The sequence below is a fragment of the Vombatus ursinus genome, unplaced genomic scaffold (assembly GCF_900497805.2).
Source record: "Vombatus ursinus unplaced genomic scaffold, bare-nosed wombat genome assembly UNPS02005286.1, whole genome shotgun sequence".
Taxonomy (NCBI): domain Eukaryota; kingdom Metazoa; phylum Chordata; class Mammalia; order Diprotodontia; family Vombatidae; genus Vombatus; species Vombatus ursinus.
In genome coordinates this window covers 10,093,970-10,114,455 of record NW_020945064.1, presented here as the reverse complement: position 1 = coordinate 10,114,455, position 20,486 = coordinate 10,093,970, and positions in this window count along the sequence as shown.

Genomic DNA, 20,486 nt, shown 5'->3' with positions numbered 1-20,486 from the left:
CTCTGGGCCTCAGTTTGCTCATCTGAAAAAAGGTATTAGATTAAATAATTACTGTAGTTCCACCTAGGTTTGTGATCTGTAGTAGTTTAGAGGTGGCAGTGTAGATAGTGGGCTGAAACCGAAGTCAGGAAAATCTGGATTAAAATCCTGCCCAAGATACTTACTAGCTGTGTGACCCTGGGCAAGTCATTTAACCTCTCTGTAACTCAGTTTCCTCATCTATAAAGGAGTTGGACAACATGAGCCGTAAGGTCCCTCCCAGATCAAAATCTGTAATCCTGGGATCTAGGTTGAAATAAATGTGATTAGCAGCAGGTTGTTTTTCAAAGTCTCTGGGTTTTCTGTATTGAAATAGTTCTATTTGATCTCGATGAGATTCCTTCCATAACAGGTCCCCCACTTGCCCAGAAGTCCTTGCTTCATTGCATATTAAACCAAATTGTAGCCTTAGGAGTCAGACATTTGTGGGAGGATGGCACAGTGAATCAACATCCTCCGACAGCCCATTGATGGTAGGGTGAACCTTTGAACTGACTCAAGGCCCAGAAACCCTCTTGGGACAAATGCCCCTCACATACACCAACCCAGAAAACCCTTGTAGGGGTCAACATACGATCCTGAACTCCTCTGGATGTATTAATCACTGGTGCCATAAAACTATAAATTCGTAAGAAACAAAAAGTTAAATTCAAGATAGTTGCTTACTGGCAAGGGTGTCCTTTCATAATGTTTTTAAGGTATACAGCATAATTTTCCTCTCAGCAGTCTTTCAAGATAAGTAGTGCAGATACTATACACATTTTATAGATGAGAAAACTGAGGTCCTGAGATCTTAGATGTGCTGACGGTCACACTGTAGTCAATAGCAGCAAAGAGATTCCAGTCCATTTCTCCTTACTCTGTGCTCTTTTCCAGTGCACAAAACTCCACTGCTTCTCTACCATATTTGAGACATCTTCTATTCTCTATTTGTCTTGATACTATGGTATTCCTTAATTCAAAATACAAGAAAATGTGGTTTAAGCAGGCCTGGATCATTCCCTCTTCTAGTTTTGTTCAAAAGCTTGAAAGGGTAGAGAAGCAAATTCCCTGCCAGATTAGACAGTGTGATCCCTTTACCTCCTCCGTCTAAACATTTCTTAATTTTTCCAGCTATATTGTATGACAGGGATGAATACCACTGTTTGGTGAGTCCTGGGGATCCACACCTTTGCTTTTTTGGTGAGGCAATCGGAGTTAAGTGACTTGCCCAGGGTCACACAGCTTGTAAGTGTCAAGTGTCTGAGGCCAAATTTTGAACTCGGGTCCTGACTCTAAGGCCAGACCTCTATCCACTGTGCCACCTAGCTGCCCCTGGGGTCCCCGCCTTTGGATTGTCATGGCTTAGCAGGAATTTACCCTAACTGGAGAAGGCTTCGCTGCTCTGCCTTGTTCTGCTCTGTCTCATCAAGACTTTAGATGGAAAACTTTCTTCAAAGCCAAGAACTGCAGAGTAAATGCATGTCATTGATGAGGCAGCAAAACTCTCCAGAACAATTAGTCTTCTTTAAAAAGGTAATGTAGACCAACTGCCAATGAAACTGTAGCCACGTAACGTCTGTCCACCTATCTCTCTAAAACATATAGGAGCTTTGACTCTCTCTTCTACCACATTAGGTCCCAGCATTTCTTAACCCCAATTTAAGAGGAAGCATAGTACAAGGGCAAATAAAAACACTAGCTTTAGAGTCAGAGGACTAAGTTCAAATCCCGACTCTGATGCCTTCTATCTGTGTGACTAAGGGCAAGTCACTTGACTTCCCTGGGCTTCAGTTTCCTTATCTGTAAAATGATGGAAATGAACTAGATGACCTCTGAGGGCCCTTCCACGTCTACATCCTATTCAGTAATGTGCTGTAAAAATGGCGGCCATGTCTCAAAGTAGTGAATGTGTGTATGTATCCACATGTGGGAGATGTGTGTGTGCGTGTGTGTGTGTGTGTGTGTGTGTGTGTGTGTGTATTGGGGGGGAATTCAAAATAATCAGCTGAATTCAAACTAGTTAGGAGTCAGCTGTTATATGCAATCTCTGTCTCCCTCCCTCCCTCTCTCTATATTTCTGTCTTTCTGTCTCCGTCTCTGCTTCTGTCTCTGTCTCTTTGTCCCTCTCTCTCCCTCTCTATGTCTGTCTCTCTGTCTCCCTCCCTGTTTCTATGTATCTCTGTCTTTCTCTCTGTCTCTGTCTGTCTCCATCTCTACCTCTGTCTCTCTCTCTGTCTCTTTCTATATCTCTGTCTCTGCCTTCCTCCCTCTCTCTGTCTCTGTCTCTCTCTGTCTCTGTCTCTCTCTCAAATACACCCCCACACACCCACACCCCCCCCCACACACACCCCACAAATTACTTTTCCTTGCCTTATGGTTTTCTTCATTCCCTAGAACTCCTTCCCTCCTTCCCCCCACCCCCAACACACCCACATCCACACTCCAATCTAGGAATGAAGAATTTCTAAAGAGAAGAAGAAAATTTGCAGCTGACCAAGTCCAAACTCTCCTTTGGTCCCTTTACCCACTAGTAAAAAGTACACGTTCCTTCTGAGTGTCTCAGAAGGCAGTTTTGCAAGCGCTCAGAGCTCCCAACAAATGGCAGATTCCTTGCCCTGGCCACACAGACTTCCAGATGAAACCCAAGATGCAAAAGGGTTAAATTTAAAAAACAATTTTAGGCCTTCTTCTAAGCCAGCCTGACCCTTTCCCATATCTCCTGTTTTAGCTCTGATTGACAGGGCCCTGGGGAGTTAGAAGGTTAGGCCTCAGTCAGGGCTGTGGCCTCTACTGGAGTTTGGGGGCCCCCAACAGATTATCTGTATGGTCCAATGGGGACCCATCCTTCAGCCTTGCCTGTCAAGAATTCCAGCATCCTTCTTCAGATTCAAGGAAGGGAAACAGTTGAGTGGAACAATTTGTCTACCAGTGTGGCCAGTTATTAAGTCATCCGTTCTGAAGTTTCCCTTCCATTTTTCCATCATGCACACATACCATCCCAAAGAATGTCCCTAATTTTTCATTTCCAAAGTTCCCTAACAGCCCGAGACAAGGCTGGGAGCCATGGGTAGGGAATTTGGCTGCCGCTCTTTCTGACCCTGCTCTGTTACTGCCATCACAGATCCCTGTGAAAAATGACCCTCCTAATCCTCTTCCACTGACAAGCACACAATTGTGGCCTTATGTTTCATCAACACTGTTTACTTTTCTGGACAGGGACCCCACAGACCAGCTCAAAGAACCTGGGATGATCCAATGACCAATAGCATTGTCCCCTGTGGAAGTTTTAATGGAAACAACAAATGACAAAGTTGACCTATCTGAAACAAAAGATAATTCAATTCACTTCCATTTAACCCACCCCATATCTGTAGAACTCCTGCTATGTAGAATTGCAGAATTAGAAACATAGCCTTACCTTCATTTCCCAGCATAGTAATAGGGAGAAGGATATTGGACTTGGATTCTCAAGAAAGGAATCTGAATCCAGGCTTTGTCACTCACTAATGAACTGTATGATGGTGGTCTAGACATATACCTAATCTGAGCCTCAGTTTCCTCATCTGTATCTAGGTGGCACAGTGGATAGAGCACCAGGCCTAGATTTCACGCGTTGGAATCTAGCCTCAGACACTCACTATCGATGTGACCCTAGGCAAGTCACTTAACCCTGTTTGCCTCAGTTTCCTCATCTGTAAAAAATGAGCTGGAAAATGAAATGACAAACTACTCCAGTACTTTGCCAAGAAAACCCCAAATGGGTTCACAGAGAGTTGAATATGATTGAAATGACTCAACAACAGTAACAAATGAAGATGCTGATATCTTCACTACCTCACAAATTTATTGTAAGGAAAGTATTTTATACCTCAAGGTGATAGAGACTAGACCTGTAATATCATTGTTACGGGGAATTACTGAACAACAGAATTCCCTCCAGCAAGCCAGCTCCCTCTTTTTAACTTAGAATCTCAGAAAACTGCTTAGAGCACTAAGAGGTTAAGCGACTTACCTTGGGTAATACAGGCCACACATATCAGAGATGGGGCTTAAATTCAAGTCTTCAACCCAGGCTTAAATTCTGATTTCAAGGCCAACTCTCTATCTATTATGCCACAGCTAACTCTTCTTAAGATGCCCTAGAAATCTGACATTATCATTATTAATTCTTTCCAGTTCAATATCTTCTTAAAGCATTTTCTTTATAACCAATAAGTAAGTGAATATTTACTGAATGCAAGTCATACACTGTGCTAGGCTGAGCCATGGTCAACAATCTTGGTTCCCAGGGCAAGAACTTCAAAATGTATAGGGCAAGTGTGAAAGGTGCCTTTGGTCAACTTTTTTTGAGATAAATTCAATTGAGAGAGAGAGAGAGTATGTAGAGATCTTGGACCACCAGACGAGAGACCCATGGTGGGAGAGACCCTTGGACATCCATCCTTATTTGAGGACAGAGAGATACTTTTAGGAACCTGAAGGCTAATGCTAAGGAGGCCAGAACTGAGAATGTAAGTCAGGCTAGCTGGGGAGGTGCTTATCTGTGCTACAAGGAGGTCTTAGCATCTCACCTCTACCGTATATATACTGGTTTTCCTCTTCACTGGCTTTCATGGGTCTGCTTGACTTTTCCATGCAGTAGACACCCCACTCTATGTTTCAAGACAGGACTGGTGAATAACTAACATACTCACTGAGCCCAAGTGCCCTCTCTGAAGGAGTGGGTAGATTCTCAAGTTTAATCCAGTTTGGGTGGGACGTACTGAGGACAGTTATTTGAATGCAGTCACATTACAGCGGGTCAGTCCATCTCTCAGAGAGTCCAATTCATGCCCCTTTGTGCAGCCAATGAAAACTAACTGAACATAAACCAAAGTTTCAGAGAGATCATGCCAGCACTGAGTTGTGTCATAGTAGGCTAGCTTCCAGGCACAGAGGGCAGGCACTACAATGATGTAACTATTGGGGATGTAAAGGAAAGGGAATAAGCATTTATATAACATCGACTTTGTGCCAGGTACTGTGTGAAGTGCTCTTCACAAATATTATCTCATTTGATCCTCACCATAATCCGGCAAGGTAGGAGCAAATTATTATCCCCATTTTACAGCTGAGGAAACTAAGGCAGACAGAGGCTAAGTGACTTGCTCAGGGTCACACAGCTATTAAGTATCTGAGGCTGGATTTGAATTCAGGTCTTTCTTACGACAGGTCTACTACTCCACAGGCCTGGGTAGGATACAAATTATTATGCTGGATACACATGGCTATGGAGTGGAGCAGGTGGAAAACCTTTAAGCACAAGAACAGTATGCTCTGGTTCCTACCAGTAGATATCCATTTGACCCCATCAGTTGCCTCTACTGAATGAAGAAGTACAGATGCTGCCAGCACTCTTTAAATTTCAGTGTCTAAGAGCAAGCTCCAATTGCCTCATCCTAGTTACAATTTTGATATTAGACAGTATGAGACATAGATGTGTGTGAGTGTGTCTGTGAACATACATATGTGTGTGGCAGCTAGGTGGCATAGTGGATAGAGTGCTGGGCCTGGAATCAGGAAGACCTGAGTTAAAATCCTGCCTCAGACAATTATTAGCTGTGTGACCCTGGGCAAGTCACTTAATCCTGTTTGCATCTGTTTCCTTATCTGTAAAAAGAGCTGGAGAAGGAAATGGCAAACCACTCCAGTATCTTTGCAAGAAAACCCCAAATGGGGTCACAAAGAGTCAGACACAACAGAAAAATGACTGAACTACAAAACCAGGGTTGTAAGGGTCAAATGAGGTAATATTTGTGAAGTGCATACCACAGTGCCTGACATATAGTATGTACTATATAATACTAGCTATCATTGTTATTGTTATCATCATCATCATCATCATCATCATTATTGTTATTGTTATTATTCTATAAAAGATATTGTAAGCTCCCTAAAAGCATAGACTGTTTTATTGGGGAGTCAAGACGTATACAGAAAAACCAATTAAAGAATAGGAATAACGTGCTAAATTTTAAGGAATTGTAATAAGCAGGAAATACAATAGGCTACTGATGGGGAATGAATTCGTAAGAGGAATTAGAAACATAGGCTTATAGATTGCTAAGGCTAGAAAGGACCCTAGAGTTAGATCACCTGATATGATCTCCTTATTAGACAAATTATTTGCCCAATCATTAATTACACTCCTCTTAACATACCTTTTTGTCTGGGGTTCTGTTTGTTTGTTTGTTTGTTTTTCCCTGAGTATTTTTGTATCAGGCTTGGAAAAGCAGCAATTTTTTTCAGTAATTCACTTAAAAGGAAATATGTGTCAAAGAGCCCACTGGAGCTTCCTCCATGGGCCCTATCTGGAACCCCAACTTGTCCATGAGTGCTCTATTCTTGGGTACCATAGAAAAGAACATTGTTATTTATTCTTAGTCGAGCATCCAGGGTATACTACCAAACGTATAGGGCACAACCAATTAAATCGACACCTAGCCCCAAGCGGATGCTCAAAAAATGTTAACTAGGAATAATAAATAGTTATTTGGTTACATTTTACAGACACATTTGGCCTGCATTTCAGACAATTTTATGGGCAAATGCTATTCTGAGAGTTCCAAAATTCCCCAATTACATGTGAACCATCTGGATCGCTAACATCTGGAGTTTTAAAACTTTGCGCTTCTTGTGTTCACTCTTGTACATAAATCTGAAGCCATCCCAAGACCCTTTCTCCAGGGCCCCCAACCCCACTGACATGTTTTACTGCCAGAGGTTACAAAGCACAACCTTGCTCTGGGTAGTTTGACGAGTGTCATTGGCAAAGAGCAATTCAGAAGGCTGAGATAGCTCTGTGGAAGGAAGTAGGCATCTTCAAGGGATTATTTGAAGATGAGAAGCAAGCTAGGGCACATGGGGAACTATTCTGACCTGATGGTCACTGGTGACCAATGACTGCAAAACTCACTTATTTTCCTCCCATCCCCAGTTCCAAGCTCCTTCCCTCCTGAGTTCATGTTAAGCCTCTTACCTCTGATCTGCTGATACACTCCCTCCCATAACTTTGGTTGGGTGATTGCCATTCAGTTCCATGTAGCAAATATTGATTAAGGGCCTACTGTGTGTTAGGCCTCAGAACTGCTCACTACCTGATTGCCAGTGTGGTATAGTGGAGAGAGAGCTAGCCTTGAAGTCAGGTTCGGGTCTCTCCTCTGACATATACTTGCAGAGGAAATTATTTCGTGTCTCAGTGCACAACTAATTAGGAAGCTAAGACTATAAGGTAACAGTATCAGAACACAAACAGCTATTATATTAGCAGATGGAATTTTCTCTCTGGGTGTTCCCCACATCAGCAGTGTCTTGGCACCCCTTTACACTCTAAAAAGTCATTGACGACTCCTCCCCAAAGAGCTTTGGTTTATGTGAATTACATCCATGGATATATGCCATAATGGAAATTGAAATATCATTGTTATGAAAATTATTTTGACCTTAAGCACACCATGGAAAGGCATCAGGGACCACTGGGGTCCTCTTTAAGAAGTGGGGTCCACACTTTATGAACCACTAACCTACATCAATTAAATCCCAGGTCTAGAGACTCCCACTCCCCTCTCCCCTTCCACCAAAAAAAAAAGAAAAAAAGAATGAGAAATGTTATCTTAGGTCCAAGGTTACAGAGACGATCAAAAGACTTGGTATTGAATCCTGCCTCTGCTACATCCGTAACAAGCCAGTCAAGCCAGTTAAACTCCCTAGTTCTCAGTTTCCCCAACTGTATAATAAAGGTCCTGAACTATATGATGCCCATTGGATTAAGAGCTGGAGGTGACGCCTTCTAGTTCTGAATCTGGTGATGATGATGATAGTGATGACTGATAAATACATATGATATAATTTTTGTGAAGTGCTTTGCAAATTTGAAAATTATATCATTTTCTCTTTTATCTTAGTACTTAGATGAATAACATAACAAATGGAACTCTAGCCCTTCCTTTTCCTGTATACTTCCTGAGTGGCCCAAATCAGATGGGAATGGAGCTAGCAGCACGGTTTTGAATCTGGTTCTGCACTGGCTGATTCTCTTAACACCTGCCTGATGCTTCTTGTTGCCCATGCTAACATACCCTCCTCTTAATGTAATTGAGCAAGCATTTATTATTAAGAGTGTCATGGGGCAAAGGGCATGAATTCAAATCTGGCCTTAGATACTTACTAGCTGTGTGATTCTGGGCAAGTCACTTATCCCTGTTTACCTCAGCTTCCTTATCTATAAAATGTGCTGGATAAGGAAATCACAAACTACTCCAGTATCTTTGCCAAGAAAATACCAAATAGGGTCATGAAGAGTTGGAAATGACTCAAAAACAACAATGGGGTAAAAGAGGGATCCAGACCAAGAGAGCTCTCAGGTAACTTAAGAAGGAAGAGAAAGCATTTTACTTGGTTTAGGGGAGGAAAGATAAAGAGAGAGCAGAGGATCTGGGGTGGGGGTGGGGAAGCCTCATAGAAGAGGAAACACCTGAAGATAGCTTTGAAGAAAGAAAAGGATTTCAGAAGGTGGGGGGAAATAAGGAGGCAGTACAATCAGGCCATGGGTAATACTTGTACAAATGACCAGAGGCAAGAAGTGATAAGACATGATCAGGAACCATTGGTATTACTAAAATAAACTAAAGAATACCTTAAGGTGCCCCCCCCCAAAAAAAATCAGTTTTGTGTGAAACATGGAATACCTGAAGGGGGATAATTTGGTTTTGTTTGTTTGTTTTAAGGCCTTCTCTTTTTTTATTTTAATAGTATTTTATTTTTTACCAATTACTTGTCAAGACAATTTTTAGCATTCTTTTTTATAAGATTTTGAGTTCCAAATTTTTCTCCTTCCCTTCATCCCCTCTCCTCTTCTAAAATGGCAGGCAGTTTGATATATATTATACATGTGTTATCGTGTAAAACATATGTCCATATTAGTCAGACTTGTGAAAGAAGGAACAGATCAAAAGGGAAAAAATGAAAAAGAATAAAGTAAGTGAAAAAAGTATGCTTCAATCTGCATTCCGAGTCCATCAGTTCTTTATCTGGATGCGGAGATGTTTTCCTTCATGAGTCCTTTGTACTTGTCTTGGATCATTGTGTTGCTGAGAAAAGCTGAGTCATTCATAGTTGATCATCACATGATATTGCGAATACTGTGTACAATGTTTTCCTGGTTCCGCTCACGTCATTTTGCATCAGTTCATACAAGTCTTTCCAGGTTTTTCTGAAACCTGCCTGTTCATTATTTCTTATTGCACAATAATATTCCATTACATCCATATGCCACAGCTTGTTCAGCCACTTCTCAATTGATGGACGTCCCCTCAATTTCCAATATTTTGCTACCACAAAAAGGGCTGCTATAAGTATTTTTGTACATGTACATCCTTTCCCCTTTTTTATGATCTCTTTGGGATACAAACCTAATAGTTGTATTGCTGGATCAAAGGGTATGCACAGTTTCTGGTTGCCCTTTGGCCACAGTTCCAAATTGCTCTCCAGAATGGTTGGGTCAGTTCACAACTCCACCAAGAGTACATTATTGTCCCAATTTTCCCACATTCTCTCCAACATTTATCATTTTCCTTTATTGTCATATTATCCAATCTGATAGGTGTGAGGTAGTACCTCAGAGTTGTTTTAATTTGCATTTCTCTAATCAAAAGTGATTTAGAGCACTTCTTCATATGTCTGTAGATAGCTTAGATTCCTTCATTTGAAAACTACCTGTTCATATCCTTTGACCATTTATCAATTGGGGAATGGCTTGTATTCTTATAAATTTGACTCAGTTCCCTATATATTTGAGAAACGAGGCTTTTATCAGAGACACTTGCTGTAGAGATTATTTCTCAGCTTTCCGCTTTCCTTCTAATCTTGGTTGCATTGGTTTTGTTTCAGCGAAAGCTTTTTAATTTAATATAATCAAAATTATATGTTGTACATTTTGCAATGCTCTCTATCTCTTGTTTGGGCATAAATTCTTCCTGGAGTGGAATAATTTGGAAGGAGACTAGAAAGGTAGGTTGAGGAAGATTGTGGAACTATGAGGGTTTTCTTCTTCTTCTTCTTCTTCTTCTTCTTCTTCTTCTGACAATAGGGAAACCCTGGGGGATTTTGTTTTTGTTTTTGTTTGTTTGTTTTTCTTTCAAAGTCAATTTTTGACTTAGTTAATGTACCTGTCCTTCTGATATTGCAACAGGACCAGCTCACACTTCTGCAGACCTTTATAGTTCTTTAAAAAAATAATAATAATTTATTTATTTTTAGTTTTCAACAATCATTTCCATAAACTTTTGAGTTTTAAATTTTCTCTCCCTCCCCAAGATGGCATGCAATCTGATATAGGCTCTGCATATACATTCCTATTAAACATATTTTCACATTGTCATGTAAAGAAGAATTAGTACCAATAGGAGGAACCACAAGAAAGAAGAAACAAAACAGAAGAAAAGAAAAAAGAGAGCAAATACTATGTTTCAATCTGCATTCATATTCCATAGTTCTTTCTCTGGATGTGGACAGCATTTTCCTTTATGAGACTTTTGGAAATGTCTTAGATCCTTGCATTGCTGAGAAGAGCTAAGTCTAGCAAAGTTAGTCATCACACAAACTGGCTGTTACTATGTACAACATTCTTCTGGCTCTGTTCACTTCACTCAGCATCCACTGGAGGTTTTAAAGCCAGAAATTCTCACAGTCAGACCTGCATCTTAAGAAACTTATTTGGGTAGATGTAGGGAGGCCAGTTAGGAGGCTTCGAGATGGTCTGAATTTTGCTGGTGGCAATATAAATGAAGAAGAAGGAAATAGATGAGGGATAGTAGTTTGTCTGGGGTGCTGGGAATCCTGACACATAAGAATACAGAGGGGTCTACCTCAAAAGAATTCAACCACTCAAGCCTTCTTTTGGTCAGAGTAGTGAGTTTTATTGTAACACCAGCATGGCAGGCAGATTCCTAGTAAATCTGCAGTACTGTAACACCAGTATGGGGGCAAGATTCTTAGTAAATTAGGGCATCTAGGTGGCATAGTGGATAGAGCACTGACCCTGGAGTCTGGAGGACCTAAATTCAAATCTGGTCTCATACCACACATTGATTCTCACTAGCTGTGTGACCCTGGGCAAGTCACTTAACCCCAATTGCCTCAAAAAAAAAAAAGAGGTTCTTTGTAAATCTGCTATTATATCACCAATAGAAGTGGGCTAGATTCTAAGTGAATCTGAGCAATTTAATGGGAGTGAGATTGGCACTTAAGTACAAGAAAGACACTGAGAAGATCTGGTTGGGATTAAGGAGTGGCAAGTAGCCTGGGGTGGGCCAGGTGCAGACAGTGAAAGGAGTTATGTGATCGGAGAGCCACAGTGAAAGGGCAGCAAAAAGAATTATTGAGTATCTAGGTAGACTGGGATGGACCAGATCCTCAGATGAAACACTAGTACGGGAAAGTTCAAGGCAAAGACATGGTTTCAAGACAATGTAGGAAAGTTCAGGGACATTTTCTTTTTAGGGGTCTAGGTCGCATAACCCCATCAGGATGTTGTGAGCATAGGACTTGGCAGCTAAGCTGATTGGATGAAGGGGATAAGGTAGAGGGAGAGCATGGTCAAAGATGATTAAATTCTGTGGTCTAATATATTGTCTATGATTTGTTACTATAGATTCAGGCCAAAAGGATGAAACTGTAATAGTAGAATTATACGTACAAGTACCCTGGGACAATTTACAGTAATGAAAGGGATGTGACACAGGCACACTAATGCACTGTTGGTGCAGTGTTGTGAATTGAACTAACCATTTTGTATGTCAATTTGCAATCAAGCAAGAAAAGTGACTAATCTGTCCATTTTCTTGCCATCTCACTGCTAGGCATACGTGCCAAGGAAGCCAAAGATAGACACAGAGATCAAATATATTCTAAAATATTCAAAGTAGCACTTTTTGTCCTGGTAAAGTATTAGAAACAATGTGGGTCAGTTGGTCAATAAACATTTATTAAGCACTTACTATGTGCCAGGTACTGTGCTAAGTGCCAGGGACACAAATAATACAAAAAACCAGGTGGCTTTCCACGAGGAAACTATCGACCAAACTGTGGCATGAGTATAATGGAATGGCATTCTGCATTCAGAAATGAGAAATAATTTTTTTAATTAAAAAAAAACAGAAATGAGGAATATGAGAAATTCAGGGAAAGATGGACAGATTTATATGAACTGATAGACGGTGACATAAAAAAGAGCTGGGGAAACACCATTCACAAGGACTTGGAATCAAGACTAAAAAGAAAGATAAAGGGAAAAGCCAAGCCTGAACAGATTATCTCGGCAGAGAGTTTAGGGAAATTATGAGGGAAGGTGGTCATAGACATCGTTACATATGGCCATGTTTTTGGTTGGTTTTTTCCTGTCTGCGTAATTGTTTTTTTTTTTTCTTCCAAGGGGGAGTTCAAGTCTAGTAAATAATCCTATCTAGAAATGACCTTGACATAAAAATGAATAGAAAACAAATCAATAAAACTTAAAAAAAAAAAAAAGTAATGTGGCACTGAGTGGCTGCCACGCTTTTGGAGCAAGAGCTCTGTAGCATCCAAATGTCCAGCTGCAGAAGGGCTTCTCACTGTATTACTCCATTATTCCACATCTGGCCTGGCCAGGTGAAGGGAGTGTCCTGGAATTGCTGCCGGCGGGCATTTGGACTAGGGACATCACGGCCTGAGCAAATCCTTGTGCCAGGAAGGTCAGCTCTCCCAGAACACTCCACACAGACTAGTCCCACAATTAATGAGTTTCCCAACTGTCTTCACACATGGCTGCAGACTTTAGCAGACCTTTCAACTTTGCCTGAAGTTCCTCTAACTATAAGAAAGAAAGAAAGGAGAGGAAGTCTTGCCTATTTTAATGGGTATCTTGGGTCCTGAACAAAGAGATGTCCTCGAGCCAAATCTGGTGCTTGGCAACAGGAGGAAGTAGATAAACCTGGGTTTGAGGCCCAGCTCTGCCAATGATTAGCTGTATGACCTTTGGCAAATTTCTGGAATCTCTCTCCCCCTTTAGATTGTGAGCTTCTCCAAGATAACAACCATCTTTTTCCTTTCTTTGTATCTCCAGCACTTAGCATAGTGCCTGGCATACAGTGAATCCTTAATAAATGCTTATTGACTCACTGACTGATTAACCTCAGTTTCCTCACCTATAAAATAAAGAGTTTGAATGAGATCATCTCTGAGGTCCCTTCAACATCTAATCATCTATATAACTAGAAATTCTCTGAGCCCCCAGCCTCTGGCTTCTATAATCTTTTCCTTCTCTGTCAAGTTGTGATCAACTCATTAATGCAGAGGTATCCATTGTGGATAATAGTTTATCAGGTAGTCCTCTGGGCAATTAAAAAATTTACATTGACAGAATGGACAGCTTAATGGTGAAATGGGTGGGGAGGGGTGATAGTGGGACACCAGATTTGGAGCAGAAGGCCTGCATTGGAATTACAACTCTGTTGGAGTTGGTCAACCACGTGACTTTGGTCATGACACATTTAAAATGAAAGGGTAAGACAAGATAATGGGTTCTCAACTTTGTATGTGTGACCATGCTGGCAGCCTGGTAGAACCCATGAACTCTTTCTCTAGATAGTATTGTTAAATGCATACAATAAAGGATATAAGATTACAAAGGAATTCAATTATATTGAAACAAAATTATCAAAATGTTAAAAAGAAATGTTCTTGGACCCAGGTTAAGAACCTCTATTTAGATGATGATGGTTAAGTTTCCTTCCAATTATTAATCCCATGATCCTAAGTCAGATCTCATTATGATAGTGAAAAAAAAATCTGTAAATTTCAAACATTATAGTAGATGAGGGAGGTTTCAGGAGAGGAGGCTGGTGGGATTTTGTTGGGACACTTGAAACCACATCCAGGCAGGCACCTATTTCATCAGCATCCAAAACCTGTGAGGCTCAAACCAAAAGTGACGTCACTTTTAAGCCAGTCGTAAAAGTCTTTATTTTTATTCACAGCAAATCTGGAAAAGGCGCAGGCCAAGAGCAGGAGGCAGCAAACCCATTCTCAGGATGCTCCCAAATACCCAGACTGGCAGTAGAAACAGCCTTTCCCTATAGAAAAGAGCCGGTCTTCCTTTGCTCAGGGTTCCAAGGTAAACTTTGGTAAATACTTGCTGCTGATGAGATGTAACTCCTCCAGGTTAGCTCAGGTCACTAAAGAGATTCTAGGAAAGCAGAGGGGGAAAACAGTATAAAGTTCTCAAGGCCATCAGCTATTAGACAGAGGTGAGTACTTGACCAGGGTCACGTGTAAATGAAAAACTTTAGTATAGTTCAAAGTGAATTCAGGTCTTATTCTCCTTATGCCAGGCTTCTCATTAGTCAGTCAATCAACGAGCATTTATATTATGAGCTAATTGTGTGCCAGGCAAGGTGCTAAGTGCTGGGAATACAAAGAAGGCAAAAAAATTGTCCTCAGGAATTCTATTATATTCTAATGGGTGAAACAACATGGAAATAACAAAGTATAGTTGAGATAGAGATAGATACATAGATAGATGCACACATACATACACGTATAGATAGATACATAAAGACATAGATACATACATATATAGGTAGACAAGTAAGGAGTCAGTAAGACTCCTCTCCTTGAGTTCAAATCTAGCCTCAGACATTTACTAGTTGTGTGACTCTGGGAAAGTCATTTAACCCTGTTTGCCTCAGTTTTCTCATCTGTCAAATGAGCTGGAGAAGACAATGGCAAACCACTCCAGTCTCTTTGCCAAGAAAACTCCAAATGGAGTCATGAAGAGTCAGACAGGACTGGAATGACTGAACAACAGTGAAGTATAAGGAAAAGGCACTGAGCGGGGGCAGGGGCGGAAGGAGGGACTGAGAAAAGCCTCCTCCAGAAGGTGAGATATTTATCTGATACCCCCCAAGACGACTGGGGCAGAAATGGAGGCCACCTACCATGAGAGGCCTTGGGGCCACAGCTGGACATAGCTTTTAGATTCCCATGGTGTCTTCAAGTCATTGAATGAGTTGCGCTTTCCAAAGCAGACACACACTGTTCAAGGGAATGATGGCTTTGGCACTTGACCAATAGCCCTCCGGCAAGGAGCAGCACAGTCTCCTTCTGTTTGTTGATACAATTTCTGAAGTCAAGAAGACTTATCAGGCGTGGCTCCCACCCTCATCACTCCCCTCGGGCTTTACCCTGCACTAGACTACACTTGCACCGGCAATATGAAGGAGTGCAGTCCTGGGGAGGAAGGTTATAAAGAAGAAGAGTGGGGCCATGCAACAGAAAGAGCACTGATCCATAAGTCTGGTGGCCTGGGGTCTAGTTTAGGCTTGGGTACTTGTCTGAGATATACATAATAATAATAACAATAATAACTAGCATTTACATAGAGATTTAAAGTTTGTAAAGTGCTTTACAAGTATCTCATCCTCATAATAATCCTGGGAAGTAGGTACCATTATTTTCTCCATTTTAAAAATGAAGAAAATAGGGCAGCTAGGTGGTGCAATGGATAGAGCACTGGCCCTGAAGTCAGGAGGACCTGAGTTCAAATTTGGCCTCAGACCCAAACACTTAACACTTACTAGCTGTGTGACCCTGGGCAAGTCACTTAACCCCAATTGCCTAAAAAAAAATAAAATAAAATAAAGATAAAAAAAAGATGATGTAAGATCAAAATATATCAACACTTTTACAAAAAAAAATTTTTTAAATGAAGAAAATGAGGCATACAGAGGTTAAGTAACGTGCCCATACTCACACGATTAGGAAGTGTCTGAGGCTAGAGCTAAACTCAGGTCTTTCTGATTCCATGTTTAGCACTCTATCCACTGCCCTACCCAGCTGCCTCCAGTGCCTGTCCCTCTGTACCTTGGTTTTCCTCAGTCCTCAAGTGAAGGACTAGCGGTCCTTAATGTCTCTGCTGATGCTGCAAAATAGACTTAGAAACTTAGAGAATTTTAAGCACATTGGCCACCAGAAGGATGCTTTTGGTGCATAAATCCCAGAGTTCTAGACAAATTCAAATGGAAATGAGTATTTCCTGTTGCCTCATTCAATTCCAAGCATTAAAGGGAGATGAATTATTGCATTTTGGGACAGAATATTGCCTGCTTAAAAACATATCACTATCCTTCCAGTAAGTGGAGTAGGGTGTGCATGTGTGTGTGTGTGCATGCATATACACATATAACTACATGAAGTATATCTGTAAATGAAACTGATTTTTGAAACAAAATACATAGTACTTAAGCACCCACATAAGTGTTGTCTTCTTTAAAGCTGACACTGGATGAAGGCTATGCATTTATTCTAACCACTGATCCAAACAAGTGACCTTGAACAAGTTCTAATTCCTCTCTGTGCCTCAATCTCCTCATCTATACATGGAGAAGGTTGGACTAGACTATTGCCAAGGTCTTTTCTAGCTTTACCGTGTTCTGTAGAAATAAAGCAGTTGTTCAATGATTGAGGATTAACTAAAGAAATTATGGTACATGAATGTATGAAATATTGCATATGCTTCTGATATAGCCAATGTATTGATTGATTTTCGTGAAGTATTTTTCCTTTCAAATTCTATTTCAAAGGATGGATCTTTGGACAGAGGGAGGGACAAGATATATTTGGAAGTGAATCTGATGTAAAAAACAAAGGGCATCAGTTTAATTTTTTTAAGTATCGTATGTTCTAAAGAACCTTATGGATCTGACATTCTGTGTTTGAAAGTCCTTTCCAGACTGATATTGTTTTCTAAATTCCCTTCTGGCTCTTACATTCTATATTCTAAGTATCCTCCGAATTAGCTTTCTCTTCCCTAAGGCCCCTTCCAGCTCTGGCATCTTCTGTCCTAAAGATTCTCCAGCTCTGGTGGGGCCATCTACAGCGATCCTGATTTTTATCTTCCCATTGAACCCAGATGACTCCAGAGGAGAAAGTGAGGCTGGTGGATTTGCATAGCCCTCCCTCACTTCAATCCAATTCACTTGAAAGTCATGGCACCACCTTCCTGATGCAGTGGTCTTCTTTGAGAATGAAGGCCAAACAAAAACGACAACTCCTAGATCTGACACCTTATGACTCTTCAAAATGGGTCAATGGTTGGAATTTCACTTTGGGAACTCCCTTCAGAGACTAGAGTACATTTTTTAAAATATCATTGGAAGCAAATCTTCACCTTTTAAGGGTATATTTGATATTTAGAAACAACTAAGCATCATTTGGAGCCAAGTCTGGTAAACATAGTAGGAGAATAAACTGGAAAATCTCATTTCGGATCTAAAACAAAGTGTGACTATGAAGAAAAAAGATTTGTGTCCTTGGGAAGCTTGTGATGTGGCTCTAGAGGTTCTTCTCTCCTACTGAGCAAGGTGTCCAGACTTTTTCTGAGCAATGATGATAGCTTCATGGAAATAAGTGTAGCTTCCTATGGAAACTATCTTAGAGGGCAACATATGTTATCTCTAATTTCAAAAAACTTTAAAAATTGATACCTTTCATTTTTACGCCAGATTCATTTCTAAATATATCTGTCCCACCCTTCTATCCAAAGATCCACCAAAGGGTTTCATAACACAAAAAAGAGACGGTGACCCCTGAATTCAATGAGATGTAAACAGATGTAAACTAGGACAGGGTGACTGGGGCTTTCTCCCAAGAGAGGAAGTTTAGAAGTTCTCTAAAAATTCAGCTTATTGTCTTCTTCAGTATAGTAGTGTGGAAAAGAAAGTTTAGGTACTGGGTGATTTGGGAGACAGAAGACCCCAGTCTATTTATTATATAACCTGACCTGATTCCACCCTATTTCTTCCAGGTTTCTTATTCTCTTGCTCCTTTCCAAGAAGAAAAACCTTTCTCCTTCAGTCCTAGTAAGTTTCCTAAGGGAGGGCAAGAAATAATTCCCATATTACCCTCCGTCTCACAGTGTTGAGACAGGCACTTCCAAGGCCACATGGTGGAGAAGAAAAATCACGGAACCCCCAAAATCAATAAATTGGACTTTCTCATTTCTTAGTCTTTGTGATCTTCTGGATCTCCTGGGCAACCTGGTGAAGCCTGTGAAACGCTCCTCAGAATCATGCTTTTAACTAATCAAAGGAAATGCTGGATTTCAGCTCGAGGTTAGTAAAGTTAGAGATGTCTTTTTTTCCCATCCAAATTCCTGGATCCCCTGAAATCTAAGCATTGAAGGAATCCAAATTTAAAACTCTTGGACTAGATAATCTACAACCCCTTTTAGTGGAAAGATTTAATCCTTTGCCTATCTGGTAACATGTTCTCCCTCCCACCCATCCTACTTGAATTTTTCTTAATTACTCCCAGTATTATTTTCACCCCTTTGAAATACAAAGTTTATTTTACAACAGATTTCATGCTACTTAATCCAGGTGGTATCATGTACCCCTGGTGCCCTTGGTACCAAAATTTTTAGTTATCTCTCTGAACCCACTTGACCTGCAGAGCCATAATCAGCTTGTGAATGGGTGAATGGAGATTTGCCCTGGGTCTTAACACCTGAAGGGTGCACTTCCTTCTGGAAAAGGGACAGGGCATATACTTCCATCCTGAAGCAACTATTATTACCTATGCCTAGCCTTGAATCTCATTCCATTCTGTGGCATGCCCCCTCCCTCCTAGGTTCCATTACTGTGGCACCCTGCTCCTAAGTCCCATTGCTATGACAGTCTTCTCCTGGGATTGCTGCCCACCCTTTGCTTGGGAAGCAAGGGTCACACTCCACCACCCATTGGATTGTACTGGGTTAGAACTCTCTCTTCCACCCCACTCCCATTGTGTTTGCCCAGTCTTAAAAAATCTATTTATAGTTTTATTAGTCGATCAGTCAGTTGACTAACATTCATTGAATGCTTAGTGTATGTCAGGACAATAATAAGCTCAGGAGATCTCCAAAAAAGGCAAAAATGGTCACTTCCCTCAAAGAGCTTACATTCTAATAGAGAGAGACAACATGCAAATAGCTATACATAGACAAGATAAATAGATAGACAGACAGATATGTGTATAAGCTATGTATACATGTTGTTGTTCAGTCATTTCAGTCATGTCTGACTCTTCATGACCCTATTTGTGTTTTGTTTTGTTTTATTCTATCTTTGATAAAGATATTAGAGTGGTTTGCCATTTACTTCTTCAGTTCGTTTTATAGATGAGGAAATTGACACAGACAGGGTTAAGTGACTTGCTCAGGGTCACACAGCTAGTAAGTGTCTGAGGCCAGATTTGAACACAGGTCTTCTTGTCTCCAGTCCTGGTATTCAATCCACTGAGCCACCTAGCTGCCCTATTACATATATGTGTGTGTGTATATATTATATATATGTATATATATATAATATATACACACACACATATGTATATATGCATATGTATTGTATGCACATATATATACATATGTGTACACACATACAACTATTCCCCTATTTGGCATTTATAGCCCTTGACAACATAACTCTAACCTACATTTCCAACTTTATTAAACGTTGTTCTCCTTCGCACTCTATGGTCCAGAAAAGTTGGTTCCTTTCCATTACTCACACAGGACTCTTCATGTCCCATTTTGCTGAGCCTTCCTTGACTTTCCCCAAAGCTTGAAAAGTTTCCCTTCTTACTTTTGCCTATTAGAATCTTTCATTTCCTTAAAAAAAACGAGACTTACTATCTACCATCTACATAACATTTTTCTGGATTTTCCCAGTTTCTAGTGCCTTCCCCTGCCCTGGCCCCATTACCTTGTATTTAATTTGTATATATGCATATATGTATGTATGTGTATATATATATGTACATTATATATATATAATATATGTATTATATATATAATATATATATATCCTTATATGTGTATATGTAAGGTGCAGGAAGCAGCTAGATAGCTCTATTGATAGAGTGCCAGGCCTGGAGTCAGGAAGACCTGACTCAAATCTGTCCTCAGATACTTATAAGCTGTGTAACCTTAGGCAAGTCTCTTAACCTCTCTTTGCCTTAATTCACTGGAGAAGGAAATAGCAAACCACTCCAGTATCCTATCCAGTCAAGAAAATTCCATGGACAGTATGGTCCATGGTTTCATGAAGAGTCAGACATGGCTAAACAACCGAATAACAACAACATGCATATGTTGTGTGTATATGTTGTCTCTCCCAGAAAACCTGAGTTGTTAGAGAAGATTTCATTGGGGAGGGGCAGGGAGTCCTCAGCACCTAAGACAATGCCTGTCATATATTAAGTCTTAATAAATGCTTACTGATTGATGGATTGATTCTTAGCATTCTGGTTTGTTTATTTAACAAACAGCTATTGTATAAATTAGGGCCCTTACAACATTAAACAATAACTTACAACTAACCTGGTAATCACTTGTAATAACTTACAATATTGTA